We start from the raw sequence: 19,352 nt of genomic DNA, 5'->3' as shown, positions 1-19,352 counted from the left end.
ACTCTCTCACAAACAGAGGGAAAATAAAAGATCTCTGTCAGTTGGACATTCTTTCCTCCACTTGCAAATACCCTCGCCAGCTAAACCAGGCTACATCACTACAAATCTCATTCAAGTTTGCCTTAAACCCCAAAGACCTTGGCTTAACCTTGTTATGGAACTAAGTGGGAAATCTTCTTTTCATTCCAAACCTCTCTCTCTCTCTCTCCCCCTCCACGATAGCACCCCCCCTCAGAGGTGAAATCTACACTGAAGGCAGTTTAGCTGAAACTACAAGACTGCCCTTGCCTTGTGTGCAATCCTCACAGAGCCACAAAAGAGAAGGTAATAAACAGGAGTGACAAGCGATTGTATGTGTTAACTAATGTGCCAGGAGGATAATGCAAACATATCTGCTCACTTACCCAGAGACACAGCTCTCCCCTTGTCTCTTCTTCCACTTCCAAACACATTCACTTGGAAGTATGCCCCACTGGGCTCAATGGAACTTATTGTCAAGGATGTGGATTCAGAACCGCTCCCCTCTGCTGCATTCTGCCACATGCAGCCGTGACAGCATCTTCAGTGAATATGATTTTTATTGCAACCTTCCAACTTTTCTCTGGTTTCTGTGTGACAAAGAAAAGAAGGAAGAGACTCCAGGGCGGGAGTGCTTCATATCCAAAGTAAGGAAGTGCAGCTATTCAGCCCTGCCTGGAAGAAGCCACACTTTCAAATCCAGAAGCCCTGCTTCATTTCTCCATATATGTGGACAGAGATATTCAGCAGAGAGATGTGGGGATGCTTTCTGTCCATGTTCAGATGCATTCTCTATTATGTTTTCTCAAATTCCAGGGCCAAGCACAGACTATAGAAACAGGTTCTTGGGCTGAGCTCTGGTGTACATTCAGGCCTAGATGGTTTGGTATAGCTGCTAAAGGTGGCTGTAACCAGCATGCCTCTTCTTCTTCTTCTTCTTCTTCTTCTTCTTCTTCTTCTTCTTCTTCTTCTTCTTCTTCTTCTTCTTCTTCTTCTTCTTCTTCTTCTTTCTGAACTTATATACTGCCCTATACTCACAGGTCTCAGGGCGGTTCACAGAATAATAGAGAATTATCAAATATAATACAGATCACAATGCAGCTAGTTCGCCAGAAGCGGCTTATTCATAGAATCATAGAATCATAGAATCATAGAGTTGGAAGAGACCACGAGGGCCATCCAGTCCAACCCCCTGCCAAGCAGGAAACACCATCAAAGCATTCTTGACATATGGCTGTCAAGCCTCTGCTTAAAGACCTCCAAAGAAGGAGACTCCACCACACTCCTTGGTAGCAAATTCCACTGCCGAACAGCTCTTACTGTCAGGAAGGTCTTCCTAATGTTTAGGTGGAATCTTCTTTCTTGAAGTTTTAATCCATTGCTCCGTGTCCGCTTCTCTGGAGCAGCAGAAAACAATCCTTCTCCTTCCTCCATATGACATTCTTTCATATATTTGAACATGGCTATCATATCACCCCTTAACCTTCTCTTCTCCAGGCTATTCATGCTGGCCACATGAGTCGGAAGCTGTACGCTGGCTCCCTTGGCCAATAAAATGAGATAAGCGCCGCAACTCCAGAGTTGTTCAGGACTGGACCCCTGGTCAGGGGTCCATTTACCTTTTAGACATGTATAGGACTGAGTTGCTTTTAAGTGCTGGATCACTTAAGAGTGATAGGATTGGGTCCACTGTGATGTATTATAATGACAAGTTCTTACATAAGTATGTTTAATTTTGCATAAAGCTCCAATATTCTCAAATAAATTGTACTGAATTGTACTGAAATAAATTGTACTGAAATCAGTGGAACTTCCTTCCTAGGGACTAGGTTTCTTGTTCAACTCAAGCAATCTGAGCTGCCAGATCTATCTGTCTATCATCTATCTGTCTTCTATCTAGCTATCCAGGACAGCCTGTTTTGTTATGTGAAAGTGATCACAGTGATGATGCTAGCTATTATATATTTCAGATGTGGAATAGCTACATATCAAATGCCATAAGCATGTGTTTGTGTGTTTTTAATAAATGAAGATTTACAAGTCTTCCTAAAAACTCTTTTTGTAGTTATTACTGCCTATTATTTCCTTGGGCAAACTATGCATATACACAAAAGGTAGGAAGCCATCAATCTGGTATGGTTCTGTGGACATTGTGAACCTGAAAATGAAACCTGTTCTGGGGCACCTATTCAAGATAAATTTAATGCAGATTAATCACCCTCAGCTAGTCCTGTCACAATCAAGAGTAATTCAAGGGTGTATTTTATTCATTTATTTCTTTTTAAAATTTGTATTTATACTTTTCAGATTTTACAATCATTTTGACATTTAAAAACTTGACTTCCTCCCCCCTCTTTCTGGGGTTCCTTAGATTTATTTTTAATATCTTCTGCATATCCAAATTACCTTAATTTGCTTATTTATTCATCTTCTTTAAATGTATACTCCTATGAAACTGCAGGTTATTGCAATAATCTTGCCAATGTTTTTATCTGTTTACAATTTATCTGTAAATATTCAACAAACTATTTCCATTCTTTTTATTAAAAGTTTGTTATCTTGATTTCTTATTCTGGTACGTTTCGCCATTTCTGCATATTCCATACGTTTTTATATCCTTTCTTCCTTTGCTGGGACTTCTTCTTATTTCCATTTTTGCCCAAAAATGGAATCAAGGGTGTATTTTCTAACCTTGGTTGTTTCAAGTGTAGATGGCACTTTAAAAGTGCGGAGGTGGAAAAAAGAAATGCAAAACTTGCCAGCCAGCTATTTTGGAGTGTGGTCATAAAAACATTAGCTCATTCTCTTCTGAAAGTGCCTTTCTGGATAAAAGTTGCAGTCTGAACAGGGAAATCCAGTGCTGGTTAACTGAAGAGTCACTTGAACCAGCAAAGAAGCAGTTGGAATGGGATGTAATTAATTACCACGACAACTAGTATTGTTGTGCCAGCATTGCAAACCAATTCAGAGGGTGATTCTGACCTCACTGAAATCTGTGAAAGTTTTTTTCTATTTACTTGAGCACAATCCAGATTTCTTCCATGGCGAATATCCCAATGAACTGTGACATTTATTCTGCAACTGAAAAAGTAAGCAGGGCCAGACAGATGTACCACCGCTAGCCCAACTTAGCCTGTGAGAGACAGAAGTGTTATAGGTCATGAAATATGTTACAAGCCTGTTAAGAGCAAACTGGAATATTCTCACACTCAAACTGACATTCATACATCTGCTTTTCCTTTTTTCAGCATCCTGTCTGGAGCCAATAATGGACTGCAGATCAGGCAGTTAGCCTAAGAGAAACTTCTCACATTACATTATGGGCCAATTAATGCAATTGGTGCAGATACATTTCTTCAAATGGAGATCTGCCCCTGTCATGAATACAGCAAGGTTGGAAGGTGCAAAGCCCTGACCAGCTTGGGAAACATACCATATATTTAAACCCATTGCTGTTCCCCAAATAATAATGGGAACTGTAGTTTAATGGTGCTAGGAATTTAGCTCTGTGAGGTGGGAAACTAAGGTATGGTGTGTGCGCAGCCCAAGTCGCCAGGATATTTAAAGGACTGTTATGATCTCATATGATCTTGCTCATCCAGTGCAGGTGATCAGAGGAGTCCTTCCTTCATATCCTGCCACTGTCTGAGGTCTGGGTGGCAGGAAAATGGGAAACAGCCTTCTGGGGGCATGGTGCCCAGGCAACAGAATGGAAACCCTAACCTTGCAAAATTGCCCAACCCCCTTCTGCAATGGCATTTTGAAATTGAAAACTTCATTGTTCCAGCATACTCATGATTTGACCAGTTCCTGCAGAATTATATAATGGCTCTCTTTTTATTGTTGGTTTTATCTGCTGCTCTCCTCTGTGTTCTATTAGTTTTGAAATTGGATTGTATTTGAGGAATTGCAGAGGGATTGAAAAAGCCAAAGGGGTTGAAAGGGACAGGGGACAAAACCTTTCTCTTGCCTGAGTCCCCCCTCTTCCAGGTAGGTTCCCCATAAGTACCAGATCCCAACACTCTTAACTCCAACCAGCCCCAGCTAGCATGGTCAATGGTCAGGGATGATGGGAGTTGTAGACCAACAACATCTGAAGGACAAAGGTTTCAATCTCTGGCCCAAAGTATTATGTTATGAAATATGGAATACGTTATGATATAATACACTGTACAGTAGTCTTGTTTGAATGGAAGGACTAATTAATAGCAACGAGTGCAACATTCTAGGATGCTAGCTCTGTTAGTCAGTTGCAGGAAAACTACCCATGGGTTCTGAGGCAACTGAAAGTCTCAATCAAATTCATGGTGGCACAAGTTTTCAGGCATTTTTTTTCAACAGGTGTATTGCCATTTTACAAGAGAAGATGTCACCTTCATCTAATTAATCATTGCAAAGCAAGGAGACTGTGAGCTGCTAGTCTGCCCTCCCATTTCTCAGACCCACAAAAAGACTCATAACACAATTCTACCTCTGAAGGTAGAGGTACCGGTAGGTCTACAAGTCTGACCAATTTGTGAACCATTCAAAAACCCCTCTGAGCTATTCAAGAGATGAATATGGTGTGTACAGCAGAACAAATAAAGTAAAATACAAACAACAGGCACTGAGGTCCAGCACCGAGGGCCTTCTGGCGGTTCCCTCACTGCGAGAAGCAAAGCTACAGGGAACCACCCGCCCTGTGGAACGCCCTCCCATCAGATGTCAAAGAGATAAACAACTACCGGTACCTGACATTTAGAAAACATCTGAAGGCAGCCCTGTTTAGGGAAGTTTTTAATGTGTGACATTTTAATGTATTTTAATCTTTGTTGGAAGCTGCCCAGAGTGGTTAGGGAAACGCAGCCAGATGGGCAGGGTACAAATAATAAATTATTATTATTATTATTATTATTATTATTATTATTATTATTATTTTTCTAAAGTGTGTTGTGGACATCAAGGAGACCCTAGCTACTTTCCCTCTTTTCCTGTCATCCCTCTCCTAGCATTGAAACTGAGAGCCATGTACAATTTCGAAGTACCTTCTATTTGTTTTGTAGACAAAGCCCATCTTTGGTCCAGGGAGGATGCGAAAGAGTCTATAACTGGCAGCCCCCTTTCCACAGGCCACACATTGATCCAAGACCAGCCCAACCAAGTTGTTTCTCTCTCCTCAATAGGTAGTTCAGGCCTCCCACTGTTAGGGTTCACTAGAAATTCTGGTGTGCAGAGAGAAATTCAGCATGGTCGAATGACAGAAAGTATAAACTTCTTTTGATATATATAATTCTTTCATGGCATTGCTACATCTACAACAGAGAATTAAGGTGTTGTTGTTTTTGCTGCTTTGAAACTGGAATTAATTGAAAACATCCAGTCAAATGATTCACTGATAAATAGCAAGCAGTATATTTGAGCGAAAAGTACCTGTCCAGAATTGTGCTGTGATTGTATGATGTTCTTAAATGAAGACATAGAATATGTGGCAATACCTGGTAATCATAACCACTGAGAGTTCTGATGCGTTTAAATATCCATTTGTTCCTTGTATGTGAGGCTTCAGAAATGAAGCTGAAATTTGTTCTACATTTTTCCTGTAGAGCAAATATGAGATAATGTCACCTTCAAATGCAATTCACAATTGCATTTTTAGTGTGCAAAGTGCTTTACAACAGAATATTCCTATTTTTCTCTTGGGGAACTGATGACCCAAGCACAGAGCATTCACTTCTTGCCTTCAAGTGACCAAGAACATAATACCACAAAATTCTTAAGTACGCACACTCATGCTGCATATAAATTAATCTGGAATAACTAACGTCCCATAAAGGGTAAAGGGATCCCTGACCATTAGGTCCAGTCATGACCGACTCTGGGGTTGTGGCGCTCATCTCGCGTTTTTGGCCAAGGGAGCCGGCGTACAGCTTCCAGGTCATGTGGTCAGCATGACAAAGCCGCTTCTGCCGAACCAGAGCAGTGCACGGAAACACCGTTTACCTTCCCCCTTGGAGCGGTCCCTATTTATCTACTTGCACTTTGATGCGCTTTCGAACTGCTAGGTGGGCAGGAGCTGGGACCGAGCAACGGGAGCTCACCCCGCCGCGGGGATTAGAACCGCCGACCTTCTGATCGGCAAGCCCTAGGCTCAGTGGTTTAACCCACAGCGCTACTTGCGTCCCATAGTTCCATGTTAATCACTAACAGTTAATCAGGATCCCTAACCCAATCATAGGCATTCAACACAGCAGAATAAAGGGGAAGAGTGGACCATGCCACTTTACTTCAAGTGAATGATTCTTCCCAGGTATAATATTCTCTGCAAATGGCAAATTAGCTCAGGGAGGAAGTTTCCAGCTTAAAAAACCCAAATGTGTACATTAAGCATACACTTCCTCAATTACTGTCTGAAATGATACAGCCTATTTTACCACCTTAGGACGATCCCCTTTTTCCTACTGTCCTTATGCTGCAGATCCAGTGTGCAGTTGAGAAGTCCTGAGGTAGATTTGGCTTGGAGGCCTCCAGATGTTATCTGGACTCAACAATTGTTTTATTGAACTTTCCATACAGTAAGTGTGGCAGGTTAAAACCGAAAATGGAAACCCACAAACCCAGTCATCATAACTGGGTTTAAGTTTAAGTTGAAGCTTTGCATCCAAGACTTAAGGGGTTCCCAATGCCTTGGATTCAAGTACTTGGCTTAACGGGTTTGTGGGCTGAGCTGTGAAAGATGTGTAAAGCTTCATGTGAAGATAAGGAGATTGATAAGAAAACACATTTTGAAGTGTCTGAAATCCAAAATAGTTAGTGACCTGGAAAGATAAGCTTATTTAAATGCAGATCAGAGCAGAATATAAAATGGGGCTTGGCGGAAAAAACCCAAACACCCCTTGTTTGTTTTGTGGCATCCATCATACGATTACAAACCACTATGATCCAAATACCTTTCTTAAATGCTAAACTGCCCCACCTTGAGGATAGCCCCAAGAGAAGCACTAATTCAAAGGCATTCCTGTGAGTCATGCAACCTTCTCAGATTGCTGTTCAAACCGCAAGCAGTTTATTGCTGAGTGCTAATATCTGAAAATCATGGAGGATATTTCTTTTTTGAAATGAAATTGAGTTCTGCTTAGATATGCTGAGACAAAGACCTATTCCTAGACCTATGGGGATTTCAAAGCTCTGTGACCTTTCCCAGGAATCCAGACGAAGCTGGTTAACCAGTAAACATTTAGATCTACCTTTAATTTGTTCCTTTCTGTCTTTCCCTGAAGATGAAAAATGCCTCTCTCTTCTGGCAGAATAAAATGGCACAGCACCTCCAATGCAATGTTGGTTCTCTTTCTCTGTAAAAAAATAAAGGCCACAGAGATTTAAACCTATGGGTTGCTGTGCGAGGAAAGAGGCAGCTCAAAGCACAAATTACCACTCCAGGTCACAAAGTGAAGGATCAGATTTAGTGGGCCTGTTTTGGTTATTCTTGAAACAAGACCGTTGTCATTTCTTGTGCAGAGCAGGTTGAGGTTAGGCTTAGGACAATAACTCAACTTTATTCTTCCCACCTCCCTTTATGATGATGTCTGCAAGTGCATCAGTCTTGACCCTGCCTCACATATTTGCATCGCTGTATTTGCTTGGGATGTTTGTACTACTCGTTCATGTTTTTTGATGTTGCTCTGGCATAGCTGGAGGGTTGCCTTGGGGATTTAAGAGCTCTGAATGGGGAAGTCTATATCTATCCAGTTCTGAAATGGATTAACATTGTTTTTGGCATCTGCCCAGACTCTGGCCTAGGCGCCCTGTATTTTAGGAGCTCCTTTTGACACCCTCCGCCCTGACATCCCAATTCTGTTAATGTCTGGTATGGAACCACTGACTATGTTTGCTAGAAGAATCAATTTTTCTTACTTGCTTCTTCTGATCACCACCATTGTCAGCTGATGCCCTAGGAAGCCAGGGTCTGTGATTGCCATGTTAGGATTCAGTGCAGGAAAGGGCCGAGAGATGCCAATACCGGTATGTTGTGGTGGGGTGGTGGTGAATTTGCCGCAAGATCGGAAGATCTGACCATGAAACTGAAAAAAATGGAGGAGGAGAAAAAGTACCATATTTACTCAAATGCAATGCGCACCTTTCCCTGCCAAATTACATTGCGGAAATTAGGGTACGCAGTAGATTTGATAGTGCATTAGATTTATTTGCAAGCTGGAAAAACACCACTGACATAGCAAATACTTTTTGGGTTTCAAAGTTTTGAAAATTAAGGTGCACATTAGACTCGATGGCGCATTCGATTTGCGGAAATATGGCAGTATATTTTAAGATGATTTGCTGCGATAGCTGTTGTTGCCTGAGTGTAGATATACTGGCACAGCAAGTTTTGGGAAGGACAAGATTCTGTTTCTTCATAGTCCAACTATCTTGTACATTACTGTAATTAGTGGCTAATATGATAGTAATAGGGAGCCTCTGAGGCACAACTGCCCCAAAATGGTGGGACAAAGCTTTAATTTTTACTTTGGAAAAAGGTGCCAACATTAAATATTGTCTTTTAAAAAGAAAACAGTCCCTCTATCTATCTGTTTCTTCACTAAATCAGAAGCAAAGGTAGTTGCAGGAGGTATTAAAATACATTCCTCTCTGTGTTGGAATCCAGCGATGCTTGGTTGCAGAAGCTAGCAGAGGGCCGCTTGTGTGCAGTGAACAGCCATAAATGGACTGGAAGAGCCTATGCTTTATTCATAAAAGCAAGAGGCACATTTCTGCTCCAAAAATGTAATATAAATAGTGCATGTTTCCTCTAATGAAATGGCCTTTGATGGTGGTTGGGAGAGTTAACTTTCTGCCAGATCTGAACACTAAAAATTGAAATGACCACTAATAGTGTGCAAAGTGGAGATAAATAAATGAAAAAGAAGATATGCTGCAAGGGAATTATATTTTAAAGAAGCATCGCGTCTGTGCTGACTTAATACGTAGGGAGGTTCCAGTAGAAGAAAATAAGATTAAAAGAGTGTTAGGTGACAGGAGGGAAGGAGGGAAAGTGGGGGATGAAGGAAAATAGAGAAAATTGTTGCTCCTCATTTTAAATTGTTTCAGGATGACTTTTATTATATTCTTACAATATATCAGACTGTGCAGGGCTCCACAAGTTTACATGGAACAGGGCTGTTTTTTTGTTTTATTATACTGGGCTCTCATCCCAATCCAGGGACAGCATTCTGCATGTAGAAACATATTTCTGCATATTGATCACTCTTCCAGACTTGGACATTAATGGGCTCTCTGAGGTCTGTTTATGTGATCAAACAGTGCAAGGTCCTGTTTGGTTTGGGAACTGAATACAGGGGCACCAAGCAGCTAGGGATCACTGCTCCTTTGACAGAGCCAGACATCCATTTACAGGTATAAGGCATCGTAAAGACCCCTCTATATATTTATTACTTATTCACTGCATTTTTAAAATTGCTCGGTAAATAAGGGCATTATGTACAACATAGCAAAAACTATCAAATACTGGAAAACAAAACATAATGGTAAAAAACCAGCATTAATGTCATCAATATAAAACAGACAGAAAACTAAAGCTGTATCAGCAGCAACAAACAATCACTGTATACAAACATTCCTGGGATAAAGCAACAAATTTAAAAGGCCTATGAGAATAAAAAATATCTTTGCCAGGTACCAAAACAATATTATATTAGATACTAGGTGGCGCTGTGGGTTAAACCACAGAGCCTAGGCCTTGCCGATCAGAAGATCAGCGGTTCGAATCCCTGCGACAGGGTGAGCTCCTGTTGCTTGGTCCCAGCTCCTGCCAACCTAGCAGTTCGAAAGCATGTTAAAGTGCAAGTAGATAAATAGGTAAGGTAAACGGCGTTTCCGTGCGCTGCTCTGGTCATGCTGGCCACATGACCCGGAAGCTGTCTGCGGACAAACGCCGGCCCCCTCGGCCAATAACATGAGATGAGCGCCGCAACCCCAGAGTTGGTCACGACTGGACCTAATGGTCAGTGGTCCCTTTACTTTTACCTTAGGTAGATCATGCCCAGGACTGGCCCGGGACATTTTATTGCCTAAGACAAAAATGGCAGCTTCCCAATTACATGTGCAGAAGCCAGTTGGCCTGGTGGTTGAATATTACTTCAATGCTAATAGCAGAACAGCGTTCTCCGCGACACCTAAGTGGAGCAGTCTAGTGTAGGGGGCACAGGCTGAGCTATTTGACACACACAGCTCTCTTCTCCATACCTCATCACTGCCACCCACCACCTGCCATCTAAGGCAGCTGCCTCACTCTGCCTTTTGATAGGTCAGGCCATAGTCATCACACAAGCAAGGGGCTGCTATGCAAAAGGCCTTTTGCTTGTGTCCATCAGCCTGTGAATTTCACAAAGATTGGCCCTGAGGTAGTTACAGATAGCTATTTATGCACAGTAACTGCTGCCCCCCAGTGCAGATGTACTCCTCATTTTTCATCCAGCAAGTTCAAACAGGATCAGATGAACACTGTGATATGGTTGGAGATGTTCACACAGATGAGTACCAGCAAAGGGCATAGAAGGCTAGTTCTGCACATATATTTCCTGTCAAATAATTTAAAAAAGGGGGGGAGGGGAAGGAATTCATAGGACCTCTCAATCTGAAATTCCTTGTGATTATAATTCCTTGTGATGCTTTCAATATTTCCCCTATTTCCTCCCCTCCTGTCCAACAGAGACGTGCTACAAAGCAAAACTGTTTTTTAAAAAACAACCCATCCTGATATTGTGGAAGGCAGAGCTAATCTGCAGATACAGAGTGGCTAAAAGAACCTGAAGGAAAATTAAGCATTGATTTATAAACAATTCACATAAATTTCAATCAATGCCCTGTCACCCTAATAGCCAGCGAAGTCAGATGAGATGGGTGTAATGTGATGAGACAGTTTAATTCTTGTTATGACATTAACTGCAGAATTTTACAGCAGCTGAAAATGCCGGAATGAGAAAGGTTTCCAGTTATCAGTGAAATGCTATGGATAAGTTTGGATTAGGCCAAAAGCACCAGCTCTGATCTCCTGACCCTGATTACCTAAAATGGAATAATTTCAGAAGGTGAAACTAAAGCATTGTTTGGCAACCTTGACTGCATCACCTAAATAGATGCCAATTTTTTGAATCAGTATACAGTGGAGAAGACAGCTGAGTTCTTCCCCTCAGTCATACAGATGACCTGAAAAACATCTAAAAGGGGTTTTTTGTTCCCAGAAAGAAGGTTAAATGCAAAAATCTTTTTTTTTAAATGCCCAACCTTGAATCTCAGGTAGAAAGTAATAAGGCATGACAGCACTTCAGTAGAATCTGCAGGAATAGACAAGCAGGTCTGGGTGTCACCATATAAATCTGATAATCAAATTCAGATCTCTGAATAACAGCACCAAGTGTGAGCACGCCACAGATAAAGGGAAGTGGGCTGTGAACAGAACCCTGAGGGACCTAAAGTCTAAGGGTATGAAATATGAGAGAGACGGAGGGAGAGAGAACGCAATTGCTTGAGATGCACTCCCGTTTTCTTTGAAAGGGAACGAAATCTACATCTTTAAAATGCTTTTGGGTTCTGTTACCGTATTCTGATTTATATGCTATGGCCCATATAGGAAAGATGCTGGCAAGAACTTACCTGCATAAGCTTTCCATAGTATTTGTGGAAAAGCAGCAATTCCTATGGCGCAATACATGTACAATAACTGCATGCCAGTGTGGCTACTGTGGCAGGAATATACAATGCTGGCATACCCCCCTTGCATGTGGATGAGGCGATACATCATGGTAAGAAGATCTCCAAGATTATGCCTTTCCATATATGAAGTACCAACATGGACAAGTGTTTTTGAGAGCCTGCATGTAAGGAGCTATAGCACTGAAATGCAGTTCTGGCCCAATTAGGTAAAGGTAAAGGGACCCCTGACCATTAGGTCCAGTCGTGACCGACTCTGGGGTTGCGCACTCATCTCGCATTATTGGCCGTGGGAGCCGGCGTATAGCTTCCAGGTCATGTGGCCAGCATGACAAAGCCACTTCTGGCGAACCAGAGCAGCACACGGAAACGCCGTTTACCTTCCCGCTGTAGCGGTTCCTATTTATCTACTTGCATTTTGACGTGCTTTCGAACTGCTAGGTGGGCAGGAGCTGGGACCGAGCAACGGGAGCTCACCCCGTCACAGGTATTCGAACCGCTGACCTTCTGATCAGCAAGCCCTAGGCTTAGTGGTTTAACCCACAGCGCCACCTGGGTCCCTGGCCCAAATAGGCAAGGTGATTAAACTCACCTCAGGCATCAGCTCTTTTCCCAGTACAAATAAAGGGAAACAAATGGGCAGTTATTTAGGTTAGTATTAGATTTCCAATCCACCATAAGGGTGCCATATGGATTACTTGGCCTTGGGCACCAGAATGCCTTGGGGTGTCTCTGTTTAAACTGACCTCCTTTTGGTGATGCTCATGCCTGGTGCAGAAGACACAGGAATGGCAACATAGATTGTGAAGCATTTTCAGAAATTCTGGAATACCAGATTCTGCAAGGGGTTGGACTTGGTGGTCTTTGGGGTCTCTTCCCACTCTGTGATTCCATGAACTTTGCAGAAAGCAGTTATTTTAAACAAAAAGTTACATTCCATTTATTGCACAGAATGGTTCCCTTCCTGACATTCAAGGTGATGCAAAATTGGCTGCAAATTAGTGTAATTAATTCATGAATGTTTTAATCATAGAATCATAGAGTTGGAAGAGACCACAAGGGTCATCCAGTTCAACCCTCTGCCAAGCAGGAAACACCATCAAAGCATTCTTAACATATGGCTGTCAAGCCTCTGCTTAAAGACCTCAAAAGAAGGAGACTCCACCACACTCCTTGGTAGCAAATTCCACTGCCGAACAGCTCTTACTGTCAGGAAGTTCTTCCTAATGTTTAGGTGGAATCTTCTTTCTTGAAGTTTGAATCCATTGCTCCGTGTCCACTTCTCTGGAGCAGCAGAAAACAATCTTTCTCCCTCCTCCATATGACATCCTTTCATATATTTGAACATGGCTATCATATCACCCCTTAACCAGGCTAAACATACCCAGCTCCCTAAGCCGTTCCTCATAAGGCATCGTTTCCAGGCCTTTGACCATTTTGGTTGCCCTCTTCTGGGCACGTTCCAGCTTGTCAGTATCCTTCCTGAACTGTGGTGCCCAGAACTGGACACAGTACTCCAGGTGAGGTCTGACCAGAGCAGAATAAAGTGGATTGAATGGTGGATGAAAAGAAATATATACCAGTTAGTTGTGGAAATCACCAGTCAGCAGTTGTTGTTTCTATTCTGAAAATTACTACTAGCAAAACACAGTCTACAGTGATGACACTAAAACCATTTTGAAAGGATTCATACATCTTCGAGGTTCACAACTTTCAGAAAATAAATATTTCCTTCTTTAAAGAATGTGTGAAAACTTTAAAAAATAAGTTATATTACATTTAATGGAAATTATGGACCACCATCCATACCTCTGCACACACACATGATCTGCCAGTCATATAAAATCTAGACAAATAGACCATTGACTAAAAGACATTTACTTAATGGCTCTTGTGAAACTTTGAACGAAATCCCCCTTTTGGAAAATGAACTCTCTACATATTTTGAAAATCAGTTTTGATTGCATACATCTTGATGTGCTGTGATTGCTTATGTCAGTCTCTTTCTATTACTCTTAACACTCAATTTTTTATTGAGACAAGGGGTGTCCCTTTATACCAGGGGTCAGCAAACTTTTTCAGCAGGGGGCCGGTCCACTGTCCCTCAGACCTTGTGGGGGGCAAGACTATAATTTGAAAAAATATATGAATGAGTTCCTATGCCCCACAAATAACCCAGAGATGCATTTTAAATAAAAGGACACATTCTACTCATGTAAAAACATGCTGATTCCCGGACCGCCCGTGGGCTGGATTTGGAAGGCGATTGGGCCGCATCCGGCCCCCGGGCCTTAGTTTGGGATCCCCTGCTTTATACCCCTGCTAGTAGGGAGTTACATGTGAAAGAGGAACCTATGCATCCTAGGGCCACCCCTTTGCCTATTTGCTACATTTGTTGTTCACATGAGGCTGCGAGAGAACATAGGGAACATATTATAAATAGATCAGGGCTGCAAAGTTTCATTGCTTAATCAGCAAAGCATTGTTTGGCAACCTTGACCGCATCACCTAAACACATGCCAATTTTTAGAATCAGTATACAGTGGGAAAGACAGCTGAGTTCCTCCCCTCTGTCATACAGATGACCTGAAAAACATTCAAATGGGGGTTCTGTTCCCAGAAAGAAGGTTAGATGCAAGAATCTTTTAAAAAAATGTTAAACCTTGAATCTCAGGTTAAACAACTAAATTAATTGGCATCAAATTATTATTATTTTTTAAAAATGCAAGTACTTACAAAGACTTCTGAAAGCAAGCACCATCTTAAAATATGAACTTCCCTTTTTCTCACATACAAAAGAATTCTCCTTTTGATATGATGCTATGACACAAACATCCAATTGTCTAGAATGAAAGTAAGCTTCTTGCTTCAGGTAGGTAGCCGTGTTGGTCTGAGTCGAAGCAAAATAAAAAAATTCTTTCAGTAGCACCTTAAAGACCAACTAAGTTTTTATTTTGGTATAAGCGTGCATGCACACGAAAGCTCATACCAAAATAAAAACTTAGTTGGTCTTTAAGGTGCTACTGAAAGAATTTTTTTTATTTTGCTTCTTGCTTCAGTTATATCTTTAATCATGTGCACATTTAACAGATAGATAAGATCAATGAATTGACTAAAAACCTGATGGTTAATTAAGTAACATTTCTTTAAGTGAGTTGTAGCTCTAATAAATATGTATTTTATAAGAGCATTCATCCTGCAAACAAAAAGCATAGCTATTAGCTCCTCAGGTCTTTATTACCACTGAACTTTTGGCACTGTCCTTTGCAGACTACAGAGAAGAAGTAATTTCCCATTAAACTGTCAGTTGTCTTTCTTTCTTTCTTTCTTTCTTTCTTTCTTTCTTTCTTTCTTTCTTTCTTTCTTTCTTTCTTTCTTTCTTTCTTCTTTTCGTCTGTCTATCTAATATGGTATGTGCTTTTACTTTTTACATCTTTGTGATCTTCCTTTTCCCACATAAATGAAAAAGAAATGCCCTTATATGGAAATAGAAAACCTGTCTGTGTTGTTCCTTTACAAGATGTTTTGATCTAAAATCCAGAGAGCTGCCAACGTCTCTGAGTTCAAAACTATCATTAGGGGATTTTCTGGATCTTTCCTCCTGACCCAAAGATAAAGCCAAGTGGGTTTTAGATTGAAGATTCATTTCTCCCTCCTTGGCAATTATCTCTGTGACTGCCCACAATCCTTCCCAATCTTTTTAAACAACATCCTGTTATTAAAACCACTTGGCAAGCATTTAAAGCCCTGGCTAAGTTAACCATGCACAAAATATCCCACTTGGGGCACAATCCAGTAATAAAGGGGAACTGTTTACACCCAGGAGGCCAGAGTTCAGGATGGGGCCTACTCATTTGTGAAAAATGGCTCGTCATTAGTGACAATAAAATTATTGAGGTTTTGATCCTCCCCAACTGGAGTCAACCGTAACATTCCTACTGATTTCAATGGTTTATTACTAGGTCACTAATTAGACATTAGAACTTCAACATCCTGAAAGTAGCTTTGAAAAACATGTGATGTGCTAGGATGGTTTTTGAAGATAGATCAGATTTGAAAACACTGAAAAGTGTGCCACAAATGGGATAATTCTGTACAAATGAGGCAGAAATCCGTTTCATATTGTCCTTCCATCTGTTACTTTGGACTAAAACACCAAAGTCTTATGAAATTAAATTCCAGAGGTTGCAGAAGAACTAATTGTGAACTAGGGTGAAATGGAAAACTTTGGGTTGGCACAATAAGACAAACATGTCTGGGCTTTAAAAGAAGAGAAAATAGACCTCAGAAAAGCAATCCACACAGTCAGTTCGCATGATGCATATACAAATTGAACAGGTCTGAGTTGAGTTTTTCATATTATGGAATTCCTTATGGAGTTCATGTGAATAAAGCAGAGGTAAAAAGTCAATTCTTAGGGCTAATATATATATATATGTTAAAGTCAATGGGTCTGAATGCCATAAACCTTAAAACAGGCTACTTGTCACTGGATGACTGGAAAATAGCCAATGTAATGACAGTTTAAAAAGGGATCCAGGAGAGAACCAGGAAATTACGGGTCAGTTATCTTAGTGTATGTTCTAGGTAAATTGGTGAAAAGCATTATTAATGTCAAAATAATAATTATTTTTCAATGCTTTCATTTCTTTTATAGAACCCACACAGACATTTCATAAAAACATTAATGTCAGAATTATTAAGCATATTAAAGAACAAGCCTTGCTGGTTTCTTCAAACAGATGTCCTGTCTCACAACTGTTTGGAATTATTTGGCGGTGTCAACAAGGATGTGGGCTGGGTTATCTGATTGACCAGTCTTCCCAACCTGGTGCTCTCCAGATGTTGTTGGACTGCAACACCTATCACCCCTCACCATTGACAATGAGACTGTAGCTAATGGAAGATGGTACCTTCCATACATAGACTTTCTAAGAGCCTTTGATCAAAGCCTTTCACCCTCTGAAATTTATTGGCAGTAGACTGAGGATACACAAACTATTTCTTCACACAATGCATTATGAATTTATGGAATTCACGGCTGCAAGTTCTGGTGATGGCCTGAACATGTAGGCAAGCAGGAGGTCCTCTAGCTCTCCCACCAGTGAGAAGTCTTGAAACAGGGCTTTCATATGATGGCATTGGCTTAATTTGGGGCTGAGCATCCTGCCCTCTGATCTTCATTCACCATGGCTGCCATGAGCAGCAGGGTTGTGGGTGCAACAGTAATCTTGCCACTCTGCAAAGCTCCACTGATGGGAGTCGGGAGTCTGTATTGAATCCAATATGACTTATTTTGGAGTAGAAATTTCTGGTTATGATTCACTGTAAGACAGCAATCCTGTGCATACACACCTGATGGGGTAAGTACCATTGAATTCCTGCACTTTACTAATGGAAGGGCTATTTCTGTTCATGGAAGGAACTGAGAGAGACAGTGGAGGCTACCACCGAAGGAAGTGCACAATTTTTGCCAGTTTCTCTTTACCCTGTGGTACCTCCCACACATCTGTGTTCAGTTTCAGCCTCCAACTTGCAGGTATAAGTAGATTAAATTTACTAGTTGCTCCATAATAAAAGTTCTCTCTGGATGATAAACTATTTGGCAAAGGAATCCTAACTTGGAGCTGTGAAGAGGAGGATCAGAGCAGAACAATCGATTCATGGCCACATCCCAAGGCAGCCAAGGTGGATGGTATTGGTTCTTCCTTTATTTTTGCTGTACCATCCCCACCACAATCACAAAGTGCTCCATTTCTGCTTGCTACTGCTGGCATTAGTACTGCTAGAGATAGCTTTGCAACTGCTTGGGGCCTCCTGCGTTGTGTGGAGTCCTCCCCTCAGCACCTCTCTGCCAGTGGAGGCCAGCAGAGAGTTGTTGTTGTTGTTTAGTCATTTAGTCGTGTCCAACTCTTTGTGACCCCATGGACCAGAGCACTCCTGTCTTCCACTGCCTCCCACAGTTTGGTCAAACTCATGTTGGTAGTTTCAAGAACACTGTCCAACCATCTCGTCCTCTGTCATCCCCTTCTCCTTGTTCCCTCCAACTTTTCCAACATCAGGGTCTTTTCCAGGGAGTCTTCTCTTCTCATGAGGTAGCCAAAGTATTGGAGCCTCAGCTTCACGACCTGTCCTTCGAGTGAGCACTCAGGGCTGATTTCCTTAAGAATGGTTAGGTTTGATCTTCTTGCAGTCCATGGGACTCTCAAGAGTCTCCTCCAGCACCATAATCCAAAAGCATCAGTTCTTCGGCAATTCTTCTTTATGGTCCAGCTCTCACTTCCATACATCACTACTGGGAAAACCGTAGCTTTAACTATACAGACCTTTGTCAGCAAGGTGATGTCTCTGCTTTTTAAGATGCTGTCTAGGTTTGTCATTGCTTTTCTCCCAAGAAGCAGGCGTCTTTTAATTTCGTGACTGCTGTGATCATGGAACCCAAGAAAGTAAAATCTCTCACTGCCTCCATTTCTTCCCCTTCTATTTGCCAGGAGGTGATTGGACCAGTGGCCATGATCTTGGTTTTTTTTATGTTGATCTTCAGACCATATTTTGCGCTCTCCTGTTTCACCCTCATTAAAAGGTGAGAGCAGAGAGTTAAAAACAGAGAGTTACCCACACACCATCCAAAACATTCCATCCATCAACATCTGGGTGCGTATGGATTGTGCTCACAAATAATGTAAAATCACAAAAATCTAACAAAACATATATACATTATACTGTATATGGGCTTTCATTTACAAGAATACAATATTCGGCAACATTTCCAAATTTGCAGTAGTTTGAATTTTGTATATTTATTTTCCCATTCTACCTTGGAATTTGGACTTCAGGGAATACATGTTAAAAATCTTAATTCTTAGTGTGTGTGTGTGTGTGTGTATCTAGTTTCATTCCTTTTGTCTGAGAGCCGGAAGAAAAACATTGCATTTCTAAATGCTTATTTATTTCTAAATGCTTATTTATTTCTAAATGCTTATTTATATTTATCTTTATATTTCTTTTGTGTCTTCCAGCAGTGAGGGATCTTTTCTCCAGTGGATGCTCCCAATAAGACAATAGACTCCAACCATACAATTTGAAGAGCTTGCTGATTCATTACTTCAAAAACCGGAGACACAAGAATCCCAGACATTCTTCAGCTTTCCTGTTCCTGTTTCGCCTGTGAAAAGAGACTGCTCTGTATAGGTTGTTCTAGCCCATGTGCTGCAGGACTGGCCCAAGGCATTTTGCTGTTTCAAAGGGCTAGAAGGCAACCCCCATCCCCATTTCCTGTACAGAAGCAGCAGGGCAGGATGGGGTGGCATTGCTTGCCTGACTTTCCAATGTTGGGGTTGTTGTTGTTTACTGAGAGGATGAGGGGTGGGGAGGTTGGCACAGGGCGGGCAGGAATGGTAGATTGGCCTCATCACTGCGCCCACACTACCCTGACCTCCCCACTGCTTCTCCCCGCTCCACCTCGGTAATTGGCAACAACACTGGTGTTGGGAAGCAAAGAATATAATGCCATCCCATCCCATCATCCACTGATGAGCAATTGACTGTACAGACAGTTGCATCTTCCTTCAATGATGATGATTGGACAAGGTCCTCCACCACACCTGAGGGCAGCAGGTTAGCTTTCTGGG

The sequence above is a fragment of the Zootoca vivipara genome, chromosome 1 (assembly GCF_965207765.1).
Source record: "Zootoca vivipara chromosome 1, rZooViv2.hap1.1, whole genome shotgun sequence".
NCBI lineage: Eukaryota > Metazoa > Chordata > Lepidosauria > Squamata > Lacertidae > Zootoca > Zootoca vivipara.
Note: the sequence above shows the minus strand (reverse complement) of the source record.